General features: G+C 36.7%; 1 pseudogene across 1 annotated transcript; it reads right to left on the reverse strand.

The window, feature by feature from the left end:
- Nucleotide 1: 1 nt before the first annotated feature.
- On the reverse strand, nt 2–731 carry LOC101563529 (annotated as a pseudogene). Its single transcript, XR_002819632.1, has one exon. The product of XR_002819632.1 is annotated as a charged multivesicular body protein 4b pseudogene (transcript).
- Nucleotides 732–18,818: the final 18,087 nt, after the last annotated feature.

An 18,818-nucleotide genomic window follows, 5' to 3' on the forward strand; every position in this document is an offset into this window, starting at 1 on the left:
TGGGTTTGGATGGTAGGGCTATTGAGGGAACATTTGGTAGAGGAACTGTTTCAGGACCGCTGATCTCCAGCAAATTCTTGTCGAGCTCCTCCTGTTCTAGTGCTTCCAATTCTGCCATGAGCTCATCCTCATCAAACACTTCTCCAAACCCTACAGGTTTAGAAATAGCTGTGGAAATCTCCTCTGCAAGTTCTTGCTGGTCAGCAATATCCTGCATTAACTCATCAACTTTATTGATGTCCATGTTGTCATGTGCGGCCTTCATGGCCTTAGCAGCGTAGCCCATGTTCTTGAGCACCTCGGTGTTGGTGTTGGCGTTCTCCAGGGCTTCCCGCTGGAACTCGATGGTGGACAGCGTGCCATCAATCTGCGCCAGCTGCTTCTCGTACCTCTTCTTGCGCTTCAGTGCCTGGAGGGCCGCGCGCTTGTTTTTGGTGCCGTGCTTCTTGGCGGCCGTCAATTCTTGCTCAATCTTCTTCTCCAGGAACTCTTGTTTTTTGCTTAGCATCTCCTCCGTGTCCCGCAGTCGCTGGATGGCCTCCTGGGGGGTCGGGCCGCCCTTGCCGGCCTTACCCCCACCAGCCCCAAACAGCTTCCCGAACACCGACATGGTTTCTACTCGCCGCGCCGGCCTTTGCCGCCCGCTCTGGATCGGCTAGGCTCGGCCCCGGCGCCCTCTCCCGGCCACACAGCTCCCTGCCGCCGCAGGCCTCTCCTCCGCCTCCGCCCCTCTTCTGCTTTTTATCATGATTGATTAGGTTTGTTCTCAACATAAATTATATGCTCCCCTTTTCATTTAACAAAATGGGTATGTGTATGACACAATTTGAGTTGATTTATATATGTTATCAAAGTTTACTGTTTTCCATAAAGATATTCAGTTGGTCAGGGATCATATGATGAGGTTTGTTTCTATACTGAATTACTTTGGTATCTATATGAAAAATCAGTGAACTTATAAGAATAGATCTACTTTATTCTTTCTGCTCACCTATCCATTTGTCTACTTTTCTCCTAATATTGTACCTCTTTAATTAATGCGTATTTACAGTAATTCTTGAAGTAAGGTGGTGTAAGTGGTCCAGGTTTTGTGTCCTTTTCTAGGTTGTTTGTACTATACCCAGCCCTTGGCATTTCTATATAAGTTTAAAGTCAACTTTTGAAATTCTATTTTTAAAAGCAAGCTAGAATTATGATTGGAATTGTACCAGATTTATAGAACAAATTGGAGAGAAATAAGACCTTAACAATATTGAGTTTTGCAATTCATTTACATGATATATCATCCTGTTTATTTGGGTCTTTAGAATTTCTTTTAACATTTTTCCCATTTTTAGTTTAAATGCCAAGATAATATTTGTGAATATGTAATAAGTATTTATGGTTTTTGATGCCATGATGAAATTCTTAGTTTTGATTATCCATTTACTTACTGCAAGTAGTAAGAAATAAAATTAGATTATTTTTTTGACTTTTTATCCTTTGTCCTTGATAAATTTACTGATTAACTCTAGCACTTGCTTGTAGATTCTTTAAAATTTTCAATGTAAAAATCATATCATCTGAAAATACAATAGTTTTGCTTCTTTATTCCATTTGAATGCCTGTTTTTCTTGTTTGTATTATATTGGGTAGGACTTCTACCTTATGCATTGTTGAATAGAAGTGGTGTTAGAATATCTGATTCATCTCAAAACTTAGGAAAATATACTCAATATTTTATCATCAAGTATAATTTTAGAAATAGGTTTTTTATAGATTCCCTGAATAAAATTGAAGAGGTTCTTTTCTATTTGTAGTTCTTGAAGAGTTTGTATGATGATTGTATGTACAATTTTCATTAAATGTTTTTCTTCATATTGAGATAATATGATAATTTTACTCTTTATGTTAATGATAATTACATTGATTTTAAATACCAAACCAGTCTTACATTATCAAGATAAACTCTATATTACCATGGTATATTGTCCCTTTTATATATTGTTAGATTCAATTTACCATTGTTTTGTCAAGGAATTTTGCATCTTCAGTTCCAAATGCATATTTGTTCATGAAGCTTTTTCCTTCTAATATGTTTGTGAAATTTTTATATTAGTATTTTTATGTTTTGTCTTACCAATTTGAGAAGCATTTTTTCCAGTTTTATTTTATGAAGTTATGAAATGTTGGCATTAGTTCATCAATAACTTTTATAGAATTCACAGGTGTTATAGCTTGTATTTAGCTGTCCCTCCAAATCTTCATGTAGTCATTGGGGCAGGCTTCCAAAGATTGTAATTAATTCATGACCCAATGCTGGAATTATGGGTGTGAGTACTACACTTGCTGTGGAGCTAAATGTCTAAGTACAATATAACGAAAGGAGAGAGGCTGCTGCCTCTGGGCTTCCCTTTTTGCTTTTGCTGTTTTGCTGTTTTCTGCCATCATGAACTGCTGCCATCTGCCATGGGTCATTCTGCCTTGCACCCAGCTGCATATGGCCTGGAAACTTCACAAACTGTGAGCTAGATAACCCTTTTGTTCCTTAATTTTGGGTGTTGGGTATTTTGCCCCAGCAACAAGAGAAAAGTAAACAAGCCAACAGGTAAACCATATGAGTCTAGATTTTTATGAAGAAATGCTTAGTTTCATTTTTAATAGATATGTTCCAATTCACATTTTCTATTTCTCCTCTTATCAGTGCTGGTGATTTGTAAATTTAAAGGAATGTGTCTATTTTTGTCCAAAATGCTGAACTTATTGAATAAATTTGTAGAAAATATTGCATTGGCATTATTTTAATACCTGCATCAGTCATTGCTTACTAGAGTCAAATGTAGAAGAGTGCAAGATATATGTAAGCACACTAGAGATCTCAAGAATCCAACCAAGTGCCTGGATCCCAAAACAGTGTCCTGCACAAGTCCAGCTAAAGGCCTAGAACAATGTCCCATGCAAGTTGAAGGAATAGCCAAAGCTTCTCTGAGAAAATTAGCACAAAATCTCCTGTTCCTCTTTTCTTTTTATACCCATCCCCAGGCTAATTCAGCCCAAATGAGTTGACCATCAATTCTAACCAAAGTTGACAGTTCATCAACCATGCCCATACTATTTTAATGAGCATTTTGAATTAAAAACAATAGTTTTTTGTTCCTCTGTTCCCTCCACGCTTTTCAGTTTACCTATTCAAAGAATCAAATTATTACTCTGTTAATTGTTCTGATTTTTTTACTATGGAGATGATTTTGTGTCTTTATCACTTTGCCATTTATTTGTAATTTAATGTGCTTTTTTGCTTAGCTTTTAGGGAGGAAACTTTTTAAATAATTTTATTGAGAAACAGATAGCAATGAGACAGTTTCAAAACCAATCAGTAGGACAGTTTCAATACTAAATACATTGCACATTGTTATCTCAGTGTTTATTCATTGTATAAGATACAGACATGACATCCCGCCCACAAACACTATTAGAACAAATCTTCTTATTTATTGAATTAAGAGAATGTAGCTGTATATCTATCCTAACTTTTTTAAATATACAGATACAAAATGGTCAGTCATTTGTACACCCTTTTTTGTTTAGTTTTGTTAGAGAATGATATTCCATTGTCATTTAAATATTGTAGGTGTGTGAATTCATCAAAATATTCCAATATAGCCTATAATAGTAGTGGGTTATCCACACAACTGGCAATGTCAGAAGTTGTTGTTTTGAGCCCTTTACAGCCCAGCGTACCAACATGGTTTCACCCCTTATACCTCGTTTTGATACCTTTCTGCTGGATAGTTAAGACCAAGATAAAGCAAAACCTATATAACAAGAAATGCAACTTTTGTATCTGATAAGGTTAGTCAAGTCCCCTTAGGATTTATCCTGAAACCCTGTACCACACTTTGTAGATCCTTTATCAGAGTCAGCCATGTGGATGAGTCACGGCCATTGCTTGACCAACTTGCTCTCTGTGAAAGTCTGAGAGAATGTTTTCTCTCCATGTGACTCTCCTTAGGTACACTCTACATCATTGGTCACTTTCCTCTGTGGCACCATAATCAAGGAGGAAACTTTGAACATTGAAGTTAAACCCTTATCATTTCAAATACAAATGCATATGGAAGAAATTTTCCATAGAACACTGCTTTTGATTGCCTCTTCCAAAATTTGGTGACATGTCTTAAAATTTTCCTTCAATTTTAAATATTTTCTAATTTCCCTTGGGATTTTTTTGACCAGTTTTTATTTGGAAGTATGTCATTTAATTTTCTAATATTTGGAACTTTTTCAGATGCCATACTTTTGTTATTTTTTAATTTACTTCTAGGTGATTAAAGATTATACAATATAGGATTTTGGTATTTATAAATAAATCAAGGTATATTTTATCTGGAAAATGGCCTAAGTTAGTGAATATTTCTCAGACAATTGAAACAAATGTATATTGTATAGTTTATGGATTTGGCTAGCCTTCCATAAATGTCAGTCAAGTTGGTTGATAGTTTTGTTCAAACCTTTTATATGTCTGCTGATATTTTCCTGCTTTTCTGTTACTTTCTGAGGAGGAAAATCTTCAATTTTCTTTTGCTGTGAATTTATTCTTCTCTATATTTTGCAGTTCTAATACAGGCATTTCAAAGTATTGTTTTTTAAGTTTGTGTCCTTCTGATGAATTGACCTTAAAATTCTAAACTGACCTTCATTATTTCTGCTACCATTCTCTCCTTTGAAATTTTCTCTCTCTGATATTATATAGCCATCTTAGCTTTCTGATGCTTAATCTTTGTGTAATGTACCTTTTTTCTTTTCATTTTCAACTTGTCTTTGTATTTAAATTTTCTGAGAGTTTTCAGCATTAGCTTTCACTTTTTTAAACAATCTGTCATTCTTTGCCTTTTTTCAAAATGTTGAATTAATTTACATTTAACGTAAATATTGATAAATTTAGTTTAAGCTTCCCATCTTGATATTTGTATTCTCATAGTTTTATCTCATTTTTGTTCCTCTGTTCCTACTTTCCTGGTTTCTTTTGGATTAATTCAGTCAGTAACTTCATTGGTCTATTTTAATTCCTGTAAAATGCCTCTTCATTTTTAGTGCTTGCTTTAATATTGGGTTTCTCAACTTCATCACTATTGACATTTTAGTCTTGATCATTATGTGACTGTGTTTAGTAATATTTCTGATTTTTACTTACTACAACCTTTCAGCTTTCCTTCAAATATTTTCTAGCCATTCCCTTTCTTCTCTAACCATGTTAGATTACTTAATACTTGTTAGATTACTTAATAGTGCTCCACATGTAACTGAAATTCAGTTACATTTTTAAGTCTCTTTTCATTGAGGTAGGGAATTTGTTTTATTTTTCTTTCAATAATTCCATTTTCTGTCTCCATTTTTATGTTAATCACATCCAATGACTTTTTCATAGAAAATATCTAGTTCATTTTTATAATTTTAATTTATCTACTGAGATTTTCCATCTATTCGCTAATTAATACTGTCTTTCCCATTAATGTTCCTTTTACTTTTCTACATTTAACTGAAATGTAAAATGTAAAAATAATGTAAACATTGTAAAATAAATATTGTAAATAACAGGGTACCATTTAATTTTTGATACATATATATGTTGCATAGAATGTAAATTAGTATAAATATATTTGTCTTCTTGAAACATTTACCATTTGTGGTGAAAACATTTAAAATATTTTCTTCCAGCTTTTTGAAATGGAGGATATATTCTTGTATCTATACTCACCCTACTGTTCAATAGCACACCAGATGTCTTGCTCGTATCTTAATGCAACTTAGCACCCATCAATCAAGTTCTCCTCATCCCTCCTGAACTTTTTTGTCCCTGGCCTCTAGTATCCACTACTCTCTCTACTTCTACGGAATAAAGTATTTAAATTCCACATGAGTGAGATCATGCAGTACTTACATTTCCATGCCTACTTTCCTTTAATATAATGATCTTTGGTTCCATCCATTTTGTCACAAATGAGAGGATTTAATTCTCTTATGGATGAATAGTACTCAGTTGTGCATATGTACCATGTTTTTGTTACCCATCAGTTGATGAAAACTTAAAATTGTTTCCATTTATTGGCTTTTGTGAACAGAGGTACAATCAAGATAGAAGTGCAGTCTCATCAATATACTGATTTAATTTTCTTTGGACATATATAATCAGCAGTGGGATAACTGGATCTCGTAGTTGTATTTTTAACTTTTTCAAGAATCTCCATACAGTTTTCCATAATGGCTATATTAGGTTACATTCCCATCAATTGTATGCAGGTTTTTTCTTTTCTTCACATCTTTGCCACCATTTTTATCTTTTTTTTATATTAGCCACTCTTGCTGGGGGAAGTGATAGCTCATTATGCTTTGGACTTGAATTTCCCTAATGATTAGTGATATTGAGCATTTTTTCATATAATTGCTGGCTATCTGTGTATCTGGAGAAACTTCTATTTAGATCTATTGCCCATTTTTAGATATTTGCAGGTGGTTTGGGTATTATTTGCAGTTATTTATATATTTTAGATGGAAAGGTCTTGTTAGATGTGCACATTGCAAATATTTTCTGTCAGTCTGGAGGTTGTCTCTGAATTCACTTCATTGTTTCCTTCACTGTGCAGAGGCTATATCCCATTTGACTATTTTTACTTGCATTTTCAGTACTTCTCATATCTTGTCAAAAAAAATTTCCTCAATTCGATGTTGTAAAGCATTTCTCCATGTTTTTTTTTTCCAAGAAGAGTGATACCTTGGTATTTCCTGTTCATTGGTTCCAGGAAGCACAACAAATTCCAGAAACAATGAGTAACAAACAATTTTGGGGGGAGTCTTGAAAGAGTAGATAATCAGGAAGCAAACAAAACCAAGTTCTAGCTTGTGCATTAAGTGCCAAATAATCCATGATAAAAAGTTTGCATTAAAATGCATTAAAGATCAAACTCAATTAGTTATAAAACAATTGACTTCTGTTTGAGTGTAACTTAAAGTGTAACTGTAGTTTCACATTATTAGTTTTTGCTTTTAAGAGTTGTTTGTTTGTTTGTTTGAGGACCCGGGCATTGAAGTAAGGTCCTTGCACTTGCCAGGGAAGCGCTTATTCAACTGAGCCATTTCCCCAGTCCTCAATTTTAAGCCTTTAACAGAGTTTTGTAAACAATGAAAGATAGAGGTCTATCTTCATTCTGTTGCAAGTAATATCAAATTCTCCAAACATCATTCAAAACTTCCTGATTCTCTAACAAGTGTTCTTAGCACCTCTATCAAAAATCTATGGGTTTTATACACATAGGTTGAACTCTAGGCTCTAATTTGTGATATTTATCTAGTGTCTTTTTTATGCCAATACTATGTTCGTTTGAGTACGATGGCTTTGTATTATGTTTTGAAATCAGACAGCATAATGCCTCCTGCTTTCTTCTTTTTGGTTAAAATAGATTGGACTGTTTGAAAAATTGTGGCGTTCCATATGAATTCTACAATTATTTTATCTAATTATGTGAAGGATGCCATTAGAATTCTCATAGGAATTGCACTGAAACTGTATATCACTTTCATTAGTATGGCTATTTTAACAATATTCAAGAACATGGATTATCTTTCTTCTCTTTTGCATCATCTTCAATTTCTCTCATCAATGTTTTATCATTTTCATTGTACATATCTTATACTTCTATGGTGAATTTTATTCTTAGTATTTTATTTCTTTTGAACTTTTGTCTTATTGATTTCTTTATTTTTTTCTTTCTTTCTTCTTTTGTTTTTTTGTTTTTGTTTTTCTTGGCAGAACCAGGGATTGAACTGAGGCACTTGCACTTGCCAGGCAAGCACTTATTCTACTTATTGATTTCTATTTCAGAGTTTCTTTCTGCCATATAGACACACTACTAAATTTGTGTATTGATACTATATCTACAAACTGTATCAATTGATTTATTATTTCTAATAGTTTTTGGTTGATTTCCTTCATGATTTTGAATTTTTTCCAAATAAGATTGTGCAAACAGTAACAATTTGACTCCCAGTATTAATGGTGTCCATATCATTTGCTCTGTAAATAGTGCTCCAAAGTTTCCCTATGTTTTCTTCATTTATCTTCATTCATTTTTGCTTCTCTTCTCCAACTCTATTTTCCAGTAGTCTGTCTTTAAAACCAGGAATTCTTTATTCAATTTGTTCTATAATGTTATTGATGCCTCTGATTGCATTTTTAATTTTGCCAAGTGTATTTTCTTCTCAATAAGTTATTTGGAGGGCTGGCCAAACAGCTCAGTAGATTAAAGCACCTGCTGGACATGCTGTACCAACCCTACCCTCAGGGCACCCTGAGATGGCAATTGAGACTGGTGTGGTGGCATGTGCTTGTGCCTGTAATCCTAGTTCTTGAGAGGCTCTAAACAGGCAGATCACAATGAGCCAGATCTATTAGTGAGACTCTGAACACCCTGCAGACCCTTTCCTAAAATAAAAAAAATAAATTTTTTAAAAGTTATATGATTTTCTAAAAAATATTTCATCTCAGGCCAGGGAGATAGCTCAGTACAATAAGCACCTGCCTGGCAAGCACAGGGTCCTGAGTTCAATCCCTGGCACCAAAAAAAAAAATTCATCCTTGTTAAGTTTTAATGTTAGACATATCAATACTTGAGGGAAAATATCTGTTCCATGTTATGCCTAAAATGTTTGATATTCGGAGAGATTGTGAGGTAAAGCTCAACTGCTTGTGTTATATTGTAATAATATCATTAAGCTTCTCTTCTGGAGGGTTAACAATTTAAGATTGCAGATGAAAAATTAGACAAAAAGAAGAGTTACAAGGACAGCCAAAATTTTGACCCTAGCCCTTCAAGGTCAGTGAGGACTCAGGACATAAGAGAACCTGTACTGTAACATCCTGTAACTCAGTTGTGTCCCAAATTTTCCGATAAAGGAGATTATGTGACCACAGAGGAAAGTGATTGATGATGTAAAGTGTGTCTTAGGAGAGTCACATGGAGAGAAGACATTCTCTCAGGCTTTCACAGAGAGCACATTGGCCAAGCAATGGCCGTGACTCATACACATGGCTGACACTGACAAAGGATCAACAAACTGTGGTACAGGGATTCAGGGTAAATCCTGAGGGGATTTGACTGACCTTGTCAGATACAAAAGTTACATTTCTTGCTATTAGGTCTTGCTTTATATTGGTCTTAACCATCCAGCAGAAAAGTATAAAAAAGGTATAAAAAGTAAAGCCATATTAATATGCTGAACTATAAAAGGCTCAAATCAATGACTTCTGACATTGTCAGTCTTACAGATAACCCACTACTATTATGGACTACTGGACTATATCTGATTATTTTGCTGAATTCACACACCTACAATATTTAAATGGCAATGGAACATCCATCCCTGACAAAACTAAACAAAAAGGGGATACAAATGAAGGACCATTTTGTATCTGTATACACAAAATAGTTAGGATGGATATACAGCTGCTTTCTCTTAATTCAGTGAGAAGAAAAAATTGTACTAATAGTGTTTGGACAGGATATCATGTCTGCATCTTGTACTATGGATAACTACTAGAAAGACAATATGCAATGTATTAATTTTTCAAACTGTCCTACTAGTTGGTTTTGGAACTGTCTCATTGCTATTTGTTTCCCAATAAAGTTAATAAAAATAAAAGTTTTAATGTTAGAGTATTAAAATGTTTCTCTGCATTTTTTTCAAGTTCATTGAATTTCCTTAAAATAATTCTTTACAATTTTGCATCTGAAAGTTCTCCATACTGGTTATTTGTTGTTCAGCTTCAGATATCTAATTTTGAAAAAAAGTGAAGTTATGGCTTTTCAAATCTCTTGATGCATATTGGTGTACAATACCTCTATGTACTGAAAGATCAAGTGTTTATTCTAGTCTTCCTTATGTGTTATTGTTCATATTTATCTTTTCAGAACACTACACAGGTTGCTCAGCTTCTCTAAGCTAGTAGTCACTTCTGCTATTTCAGCACAAAAGTGACACCTAGGTTGACATCTGGCAGGAGTCTACTTTTGGTATTCCATCTATTTCAATACTAGAGGTCAATCCAAGTACAGGTTTGTCCTCTGATGACTACTGATATACTGTTTAGAAGCAGTAGAGCCAGGTGGCCACATCTCCACCATCACAGAAGGCAGGCGGACACCAGAGAGATACTGGAACTTGGTGAATCCTGCCCTACGCCCTGCACTGTCACAATAGCTTTGAGGAGCTCAGGCCACCTCTCCCACCAGTGGCATACCCTGCCCCCCATGATTGTCAGAGCCTTCCTGAGCAGCCGCTTGCCCCCCACACACACACACACACCGTGGCAGAAACCTCATTGATCTACACACAGGAGGAGCTTTGGTGAGTCTACCCTGATCTCCACTGTTGTGGTAGAATCTCTGACCTGTGCCCCACACCTTTACCGTAGCTTCTGAATCTAGGTGAAAATTAGAGGCTTTAAATGTGTCAAAATGAAGGAGCAAAAGGCAATCTCAGACCTCTACCTCACCCAGAACAGGTCCAGAGAAAGGGATATAGCAGAACTTGGAAGTTTCACAAGTGAAATTTCTGAAATGATAGCTAGTGAAGTAAACAAAAAACTAGATCAGGCTACAGGTGGAATCAGATCAAAAATAATATCACAAGTAAATAAAAGAAATAACAACAATCATCAAAGAATTGTTCAGCACATCTAAGGAAAACAGATACAAAAATGGAGAATAGAAAAATGATGGAAACATTAAACAATATGGGAAAGAGTAAAAATGCATGAAACAGATTCAAACAGATACCAAGAAGTTACAAATTCCATTGAAAGCAGGCAAAATATTTTTCCATCTCCTTTTTAATTTCTTTTTTAAAGAGAGTACAAATTAGAATTAAAACAGAAACAATCACAAGTGATACAGAATTTCACTTAACAAAATACTGTAAATTTCACAATATTTTTTGTAATATATAGTGTTAGTCATTCATATTGCCAGATATATACATATAAAATTGGAAGGAAGAAAAAAGAAATGTATAAGACATTTAGAAGAGAAAATTTACAAACAATTGAAAATAGGGGATGAAACAAATTAAAGCAGTAACGTTTTCTTTCCATGGATCAGCAGAAATCCACACTACAGTTGTACAAAACATCTTGCTTATATACATAAATAAATGTCTTTCCCACACACCCTCTCCTGTCCTTCTCAACTTAGTAACTCTATTTTTTAATATGTTCATTTCCTTTTCCCAGTATTTATTTTAAATTTCAGATTACATTTTTCCCTTTCAGGTTCTCACACTAAGGAGACAACACAATGTTTGCACATGCAGGTCTGATTTATTTCACTTAAGAGAATGATCTTTATTTACATCCATTTCCCAATAAAAAACTCGAATCTATTCTATTTTATACCTGACTAATACTCCATTGTGTAAAAATACCACATATTTTTTATCCATTCTTCAGTTGGTGGGCATCTTTGTTGTTTCTGGGATTTAGCTATGTCAAATTGTGATGCTACATGGGTGCACAAATACTGTTGTGGTATGATGATTTTAGTTCTTCTAGAAAAATACCCAGGAGGAGAATAGCTGGCTTGAATGTGATCTCCTGTCTTAGCTTTGTAAGGAATCTCCACACTGATTTACAGAGCAGCTGTACCAGTCTGCACTCCCACCAACAGTAGAGAAGGGTTCTTTTTCCCCCAAGCATCTATATATTTGTCATTGGATGGCTTCTTGACATTAGCCATTCTTTCTGGCATGAGATGGAATCTCAGTGTTGTTTTAATTGGCATTTCATGAATGATCAAGGATTTTGAACATATTTTCATATATTCACTTGAAATTTGTATTTCTTCCTCTGAGAAGTGTACATTTATCTCAGAGACTCATGTTTGGATCGGGTCTTTGTATTTTGGGGGCCTGATTTTTAACAATTCTTTATATGTCTAGATAGAAGACCTTTGTATGAGGGACAGTTGGCTATAACTTTTTCTCAGTTTGTGGGTTTTCTTTTTACTCTGTTGGAGATTTGCTTTGAAATGCAGAAACTTTTCAAAAAAATGAGATCGCAGTTGTTGATTCTTTGAAGTATTTCCCATGCAATTTTGGTTTTGTTCATAAATTCTTTACCTACCCCTATGTCTTTTAGGATATCCACCTACATTTTCCTCCAAAAGATTTAGTGCTTCTGTTTTAATATTTAAATCTTTGATCCATTTTGACTATAGCTTTGTGCATGGTGATAAGTATGGGTCAAGTTTTTGCCTTTAGCATATGGAAAGCAAGTTTTTTTTCCCACAGCATTTATTAAAGGGGTTATTTTTCTTCCAGTGAGCCTGTTTGGCCCCTTTGTCAAAGACAAGGTGGCTGACTGTGTTTGCAATTGTGTGCATCTTCTAATCTGTTGCACTGATCCTCAGATTTGTCTCTAGACCAGTACCAAAGTTTATTTCAGGAACTGTGATACCTCCTGCCTTTCCTTTATTTCCCAGGATTGTTTTTATATTCTTTGTCTCTTCTGCTTCCAAATGAATTTGAGGAGTTTTGTCTAGCTCTGTGAGGTATACTAATGGTATTTTAATTGAGATTGCATTGAATCTGTATAAAAATTTTGGGAGTTTGTCATTTTCACGTGTTGGTTCTTTCTATCAAGGAGCATGGAATATTTTTTTCTTTTCTCAAATCCTCTTCAATCTCTTTTCTCAGAGTACCATAATTTTTACTGTATAAATCATTGTGAGATTTATTCCTAAGTATTTCATTTTTTGCATGTTATTGTGAAAGGCATCGTTTTCTCAAATTTCTCTCTCAGTGTGTTCATTCTTTGTGTATAAAAATGCAACTGATTTTTGGGTATTGGCTTTGTATTCTGCTACATTACTGAATTTGATGATTAAATCTGTAAGACTGTTGGTGGAGTTTTAGCAGTCCTCTGTGTGGAGTAAGGTGTCATCTGAAAATAATGACCATTTCACTTCTCTGCAATTCTTTTTCCTTTTATTTTTCTCTCTTGTTGAATAATGTTTTCTCCTAATGAGCTGTTTAGATTATAGATATACACATCAAAATTGGTTTAAAAATATACAAATGTCTTTCCTGGAGCCATTTAAGAACTTTGGCAGACTCTTGGTGGCCTGTGGGACTCTGTCGGGGTGATTACTGAGAGTTTCAAAAGGCCAAAATACAGGAGCGAAAGACAATCTCAATTCTCTAGCCCACCCAGAACACATCCAGCAGACAAAGATATACACCTGAAATCTCTGAAATGATAGCAATTATTATGGTTTGTGTATTGGTGTCCCCCCAAAGCCTCATGCAGTCATGGGGAAGCTTCTGGAGTTTGAGATTGGCTATTGTGGGTGTGGATGCTGCACCTGCCCTGGGGCAAGTCATTTGCATTATGATTTAAAGTGGGAAGAGAAGCTAGCTGCTTGAGCTGCTGCTACTCATTTTGTGCACTTGCTCTTTGCTGCCACCCTGAAGGTTGCTTTCTGCTATGTGTGTGCCATGCTGCTTTTGAGCCAGCTGAATATGGACTGAAACTTCCAATAACTGTGAGCTAAATAAACTTTTGCTTCCTTCATTTTGGGTGGCGGGCATTTGTCCCAGCAATAAGAGAAGAGTAACTGAGGCAGCAACTGAAACAAAGAAACAAGTCTATCAGGCTATAGAAGAAAAAGATCAGAAATAATCTCTCAAGTCCAAAAAGGAAGTAAAACAATCATGAAAGAATTGCTCAGCAGAGCTAGAGAAGACAGATAGAAAAATAGAGGAGAATAAAAAAAAAGATGGAAACAAAATGAATAACAAAGAAAAGAATTAGAATTCATGAAACAGATTCAGATAGCCAGGAAATTAAGAACTCCATTGAAAGCTGGAAAAACTGGTTGAATGAAACTAAAGTTAGACTTTCAGACCTCGAAGACAGCATTGCAGCAATGAACATAAGATAAAAGATCTCTTAAAACTAACAAAGAACCAGTAAATTATAATTCAGCTGCTACAAGACAATGCAAAGAAACATAATATAAGAATAATAGATGTCAAAGAAGCAGCAGGAGACAGCACAAATGACATAAACAGATTATTTACAGAAGTACTATCAGAATCCCTGCATTCCTGGAATGAATCCCACTTGGTCATGATGTATAATCTTCTTGGTGATTTGCTGCATTCTATTTGCTAGTATTTTATTGAAGATTTTTGCATCTACATTCATTAGAGAGATTGGCCTGTAGTTGTCTTTTTTGTTAGATCTTTCTCTGGTTTTGGAATCAGTAATACTTTCCTCCAGGAATGAGTTTGGGAGAAAAGAAAAGGAATTGGCGAGTACCTAAAGAGAGTATTTTGTCCCTGTGTGCCTCTCACTGGAGATAAGATAGGCCCAGAAGCCATTTCCACATTCACTGGCTGATGGTGTGCACAATAGTGCAGAATTCTGTCTGGCTCAGGACAAAGTCATTGTGAATGAACCTGGTCCAGGATTCTGGGTCATAGATATAGCTCCTAAAGCCACCAAGCTAGAATCCATCCTGAGTCCATATCTTACAAAGACCAACATAGCACTGAGTTAAAACTAAAACTATGGCTCATACCTCTATGCCCTGTCCTTTACTGAAGTGAAATTGTGGCCCAAGACTGTTGCAGCAAAAAGTGACACTAGATGAAATAGAAATATGGTAGACTGGGGCTATATATCTTTCCCCAACACTGAACCTTTCCCACAGGTTCCATCCTCAGGCAGGTAGAAATCACAGGCAATTAGAATCTTCCTAGCATTAGGTTTCACTAGCCCTGTACTAGTTACAAGACAATGTCTTACGCTTAATATCCTGTCCTACCCCCAGAGAATGAGGTCTTGGACTACAATATACTTCCAAAGATTGGGGTATTGCTGGTGAACCAGAACTTTGACCACTTGGCTGATGTTGAGCTGGGTTGTGACTATGTCTTACAACTGCATGTACCTGCACAGTTGCAGATACAACAAGACCCAAACCATAGCTGACAGTGATACAGGCTGAAACATGAGTATATCGCATTAGGCCCCAGGTCTCTCTTCCCATACCAAGATAACTTCCAATGTCCTATTTACAGATTTCCTTGCTTAATATCCTACTACTTTAATGTCTGTTCAGATTTATGACAAGGCTGTGCTCTTTGGATTTGCAGGTCAACGTGTGTGTGTGTGTGTGTGTGTGTGTGTGTGTGTTCTGTACATTTTTGTTTATAGATCCTTAGTGTCTGTTTTGTACAGTATACTTTGTTTCTTGACTACTGTGATTTTTCTAATTGTACTGAACAGTACATTACTGTAGTTTTATGTTCTATTCCCGTCTCAGCTACTCTTCTCTCATGGTTGGGACAAATACCTGACACTCAAAATGAAGGAAAGAAAAAGTTTATTTAGCTTACAGTTAATGGAAGTTTCAGTCCATACTTGTCTGGCTCCAAGGCAGACTGGCACATGGCAGAGGGCAGCAGTTCATGGCAGCAGCAAAGAGCAAGAAAAAAATGGAGGAGTAGCAGCAAAAATAGGAACAAAGTGAAGAGTAACTGACACAGAATTTGGTACTACAGGAATGGGTTCGCTGCTATGATTAAACCTGACCAAAGTGATTACAAGAATTTGGGAAGGGATAGGAAAGTTCGGAGATATTACCTACTTGTGAAGAGCTGGAACAGCTTAAGTTGTTGTGTTTGGGAGATTCTGGTCAGAGTTTTGAAGACCAGAAGGCTTACAGAAAGTCTACCTATAAAGACCAGGCTGGGGAGGTTTCTGCTGGGAAGGACGGAATTGGTTGTTGGACTCTGGATGATTTGTATTTGGCTTGGCAGAATCTTTGTCTGCATTTTGCTCACATCCAGGCACTTTGCCTGAGAGTAAGTTTAAGTATGGTGGCCAGATTAATCTTTCAAAAGATATTTCAAGGCAACCAAATATTGAGAGAGTGGCATGGCTGTTGTTGGAGGATTTTTAGCCAGATTTGTGTTGAGAATCAAGAGCAAAGATCCCAGCAGGATGATTTAAGATGTTGTGAGTTTGGCCAGAAAGAAGGCTCCAGTAAAGCTATGGAATGCAAAGATAGAGCTGAGGGAATCTCCATTGCCAGGAAAGAACAAGAAAATGGAAAAAATGGTCTGAGAGCATCACAAGAGGCAGCAGATCTCCACCCTTTTAGCCTCAGAATTGCAAGTGTGAGGGATTTTGCCTTGAGGGGAAAGCCACAATACCCAAGTTCCAGAATGGCAGCATTGGCATCACCAGGTTCCACAATGGCACCAGCATGCAGAATTCGTTCCTCAGAATCAGGGTCAGACTGCTCAGCAATCTAGGCACTCAATCCCTACAGACAAGAGAGAGGAAAACCTAGCCACTGCTTCAGCTGGCAAGAGATCTTGGCATCATCCACGTGGCATTAGTTTATGTGCTTGTAGAATGCAGAAGTTCTGAGGTTAAGAAGGCTTCCACTTCAATTTCAGAAGGCATGGGTGGTCACACAGTGTGCTCCTGAGAGGGCAGCATGTAAAGCTGTGAGAAGCCTATTCAGTGGAAACCAAGAAGTTTGGAAAAGCCAGGAACATGGACCATCTAAGGGAAACTGCAAGGAGGGAGCAAAGCTGGCCTAAGAGAGAAGCCATGGGAGCTACCACCATGAGAGCAACAGAGGCAGAGCCGCATGGAGCTCACAGTTTGCCACAGATTGTTTCAGATATTCCATTTGGAACTATAGGATCTAATGTTTGCCCTGCTGGATTTTGGATTTATGTGGGTCCTAGTGCTCTGGATTTTGGATTTATGTGGGTCCTAGTGCTTTGTGTTCCCCTGTTGTTTGTAACTTTTGTAATGGTAATGTTTATCTTGTGCCCTTCAATATTGGAAGTGTTTAACTTTTCTTTTGTTCAGGGCCTCAAAGCAAAGAGTTTGCTTGCTGTTGGGAAGGGAAGTGGGGACTGTGATTGTAATAATTCTTTTAGTGTTTTTAATGTCATCTTTATATATGTTTGCAATTGGGTTAATTGCAAAGTATTGTGTTTTAGCCTTAAATTTTTATTGCACTTTAAAAATTATGTTTTTGGTGCATGAATGAGTACAAAACATGTGTATATGTAATTGTAATATTCATGTAGATCTAAATAGATCAAGACACATTAACTTTTCACAAATCTGCCACTAAAGACTAGTTTAAGAAATGTGTTTCATTATTAAAATGACTAGGGGTGGATTGTAGTGGATTTCTAACAGGTTGTCAACTTATTACATTCAGATGAATTAAACTAGCATGTAACTGGGTGTGGAAGGCCCACCTGAGAGTTGCTGCCAGCAGCATAAAGGCAGAACAGGAGAGGCTGCTGAAACACTGATAGGGATCCTCTTTGGAGAAGCTGTTGGAAGCTGCTAGTTCTCTTGGACTATTCTTCTGGAGGACCTTGTCATGCTGGTTTTCCCAATGAACTTTGGAGAAGCTTGGATCCTCACACTGAGCATCAATTTCCACAGAGGGGAAGATGGTGCACTGCTAAGCCTCATGAAACATGTCACATTGGCTTTCCTGATGGGAACTCAGATTTCCTCATCACTGGAGGAGCTCAGGACCTCACCATTGCTGAGGATGGCTATGGTACTTTTGGGGGAGCTCTGGTGCTAACCTTGGGCATTGCTTCCTAGCTCCAGTTTATATCCCTCAGTTTTCTAGCACAGATCCTTCACCCCACTGTCATAGACTTCCTAGCTTCCACCACTGACCTTGGGGTCTTTCCAGCAAATATACATGAAGCGGGCCTGCATGAGACTTTGTTGTGGGCTCCAGGCCCCCAGTTGGACTGGTACAAAGCATTGTTATGAGCTTTAGACTCTTATCTGGATTTGTTAGTATTTAGTGTACAGATAGATTTCCTGCACTTGAAGTATGTGATTCTTGGTGATTCATCATAAAATACTATTATAAAATGCGTCATGTACTATATTGTTCACTTTGCAAAAACCCCAAACCATGAAAACTACACATTACAATAGTGCATATAAGAGTTATATAAATAAAAGTCATCAAGTAGGAGTCTATTTTTGACCATTTCTGCATTCTAAATATTGTAATGTACTTGTTACACTAATTCCTCATTTAGTGACCATTTCATTTAAAGACAATGAACTGAGAACTCAGTAGTTGAACAAGGAGTGTCTGTATTAGAATTGCCTTAGGATAACTTTATTGCCTGAGGTCAGGAGCTGGTTGGTAGACATAGTGCCTTGGCCACCAGTTCTTGTGTTGCTTTATTTGTATCTGAGTCTCACAGCTGCTAGGGCCTGCCCAATCTCAGCAGGATGGTGTGTGAGCCCCAAGGTCTACTTCAAGGTTTCAAATAATGCATCTAAAACTTAGGTCTGTCCTATGAGTGCACAGGTCTCTTTATTTGCTGCCAGAGGTGGTCTTGAGGTTCTGTCTGTGAGTTCTGGCCCAACTAGGAGGCTTCCCATTTCTACTGGATGTTTGGTCTCACTGTGGAAGGCCTGGCCCTGCACTCTGAGACAAATCCCTATAACAGCTTTTGTGCCCTGCTCCCACAGTGGACAGAGTCCTACTCACTACTCTGACACCTGAGGTTGGAAGAGGTTGGTTCCCAAAGTCAGTTGCCTAGATTAACATAGTTCCATGGGTTCAGCCGATGGCTGTTGGTCTACAGGTATGAATTGCAATCTTTTTTCTGTATGGGGTTTCACCATGGCAAGTTTGGTACTATCATACAAACTTAAGGCTTTTACTTAGTCTGCCCTCCCCCTAAATAGAAGATGTTTCCCTTCA

The sequence above is a fragment of the Octodon degus genome, unplaced genomic scaffold, assembly GCF_000260255.1.
Source record: "Octodon degus isolate 3935 unplaced genomic scaffold, OctDeg1.0 scaffold00451, whole genome shotgun sequence".
NCBI lineage: Eukaryota > Metazoa > Chordata > Mammalia > Rodentia > Octodontidae > Octodon > Octodon degus.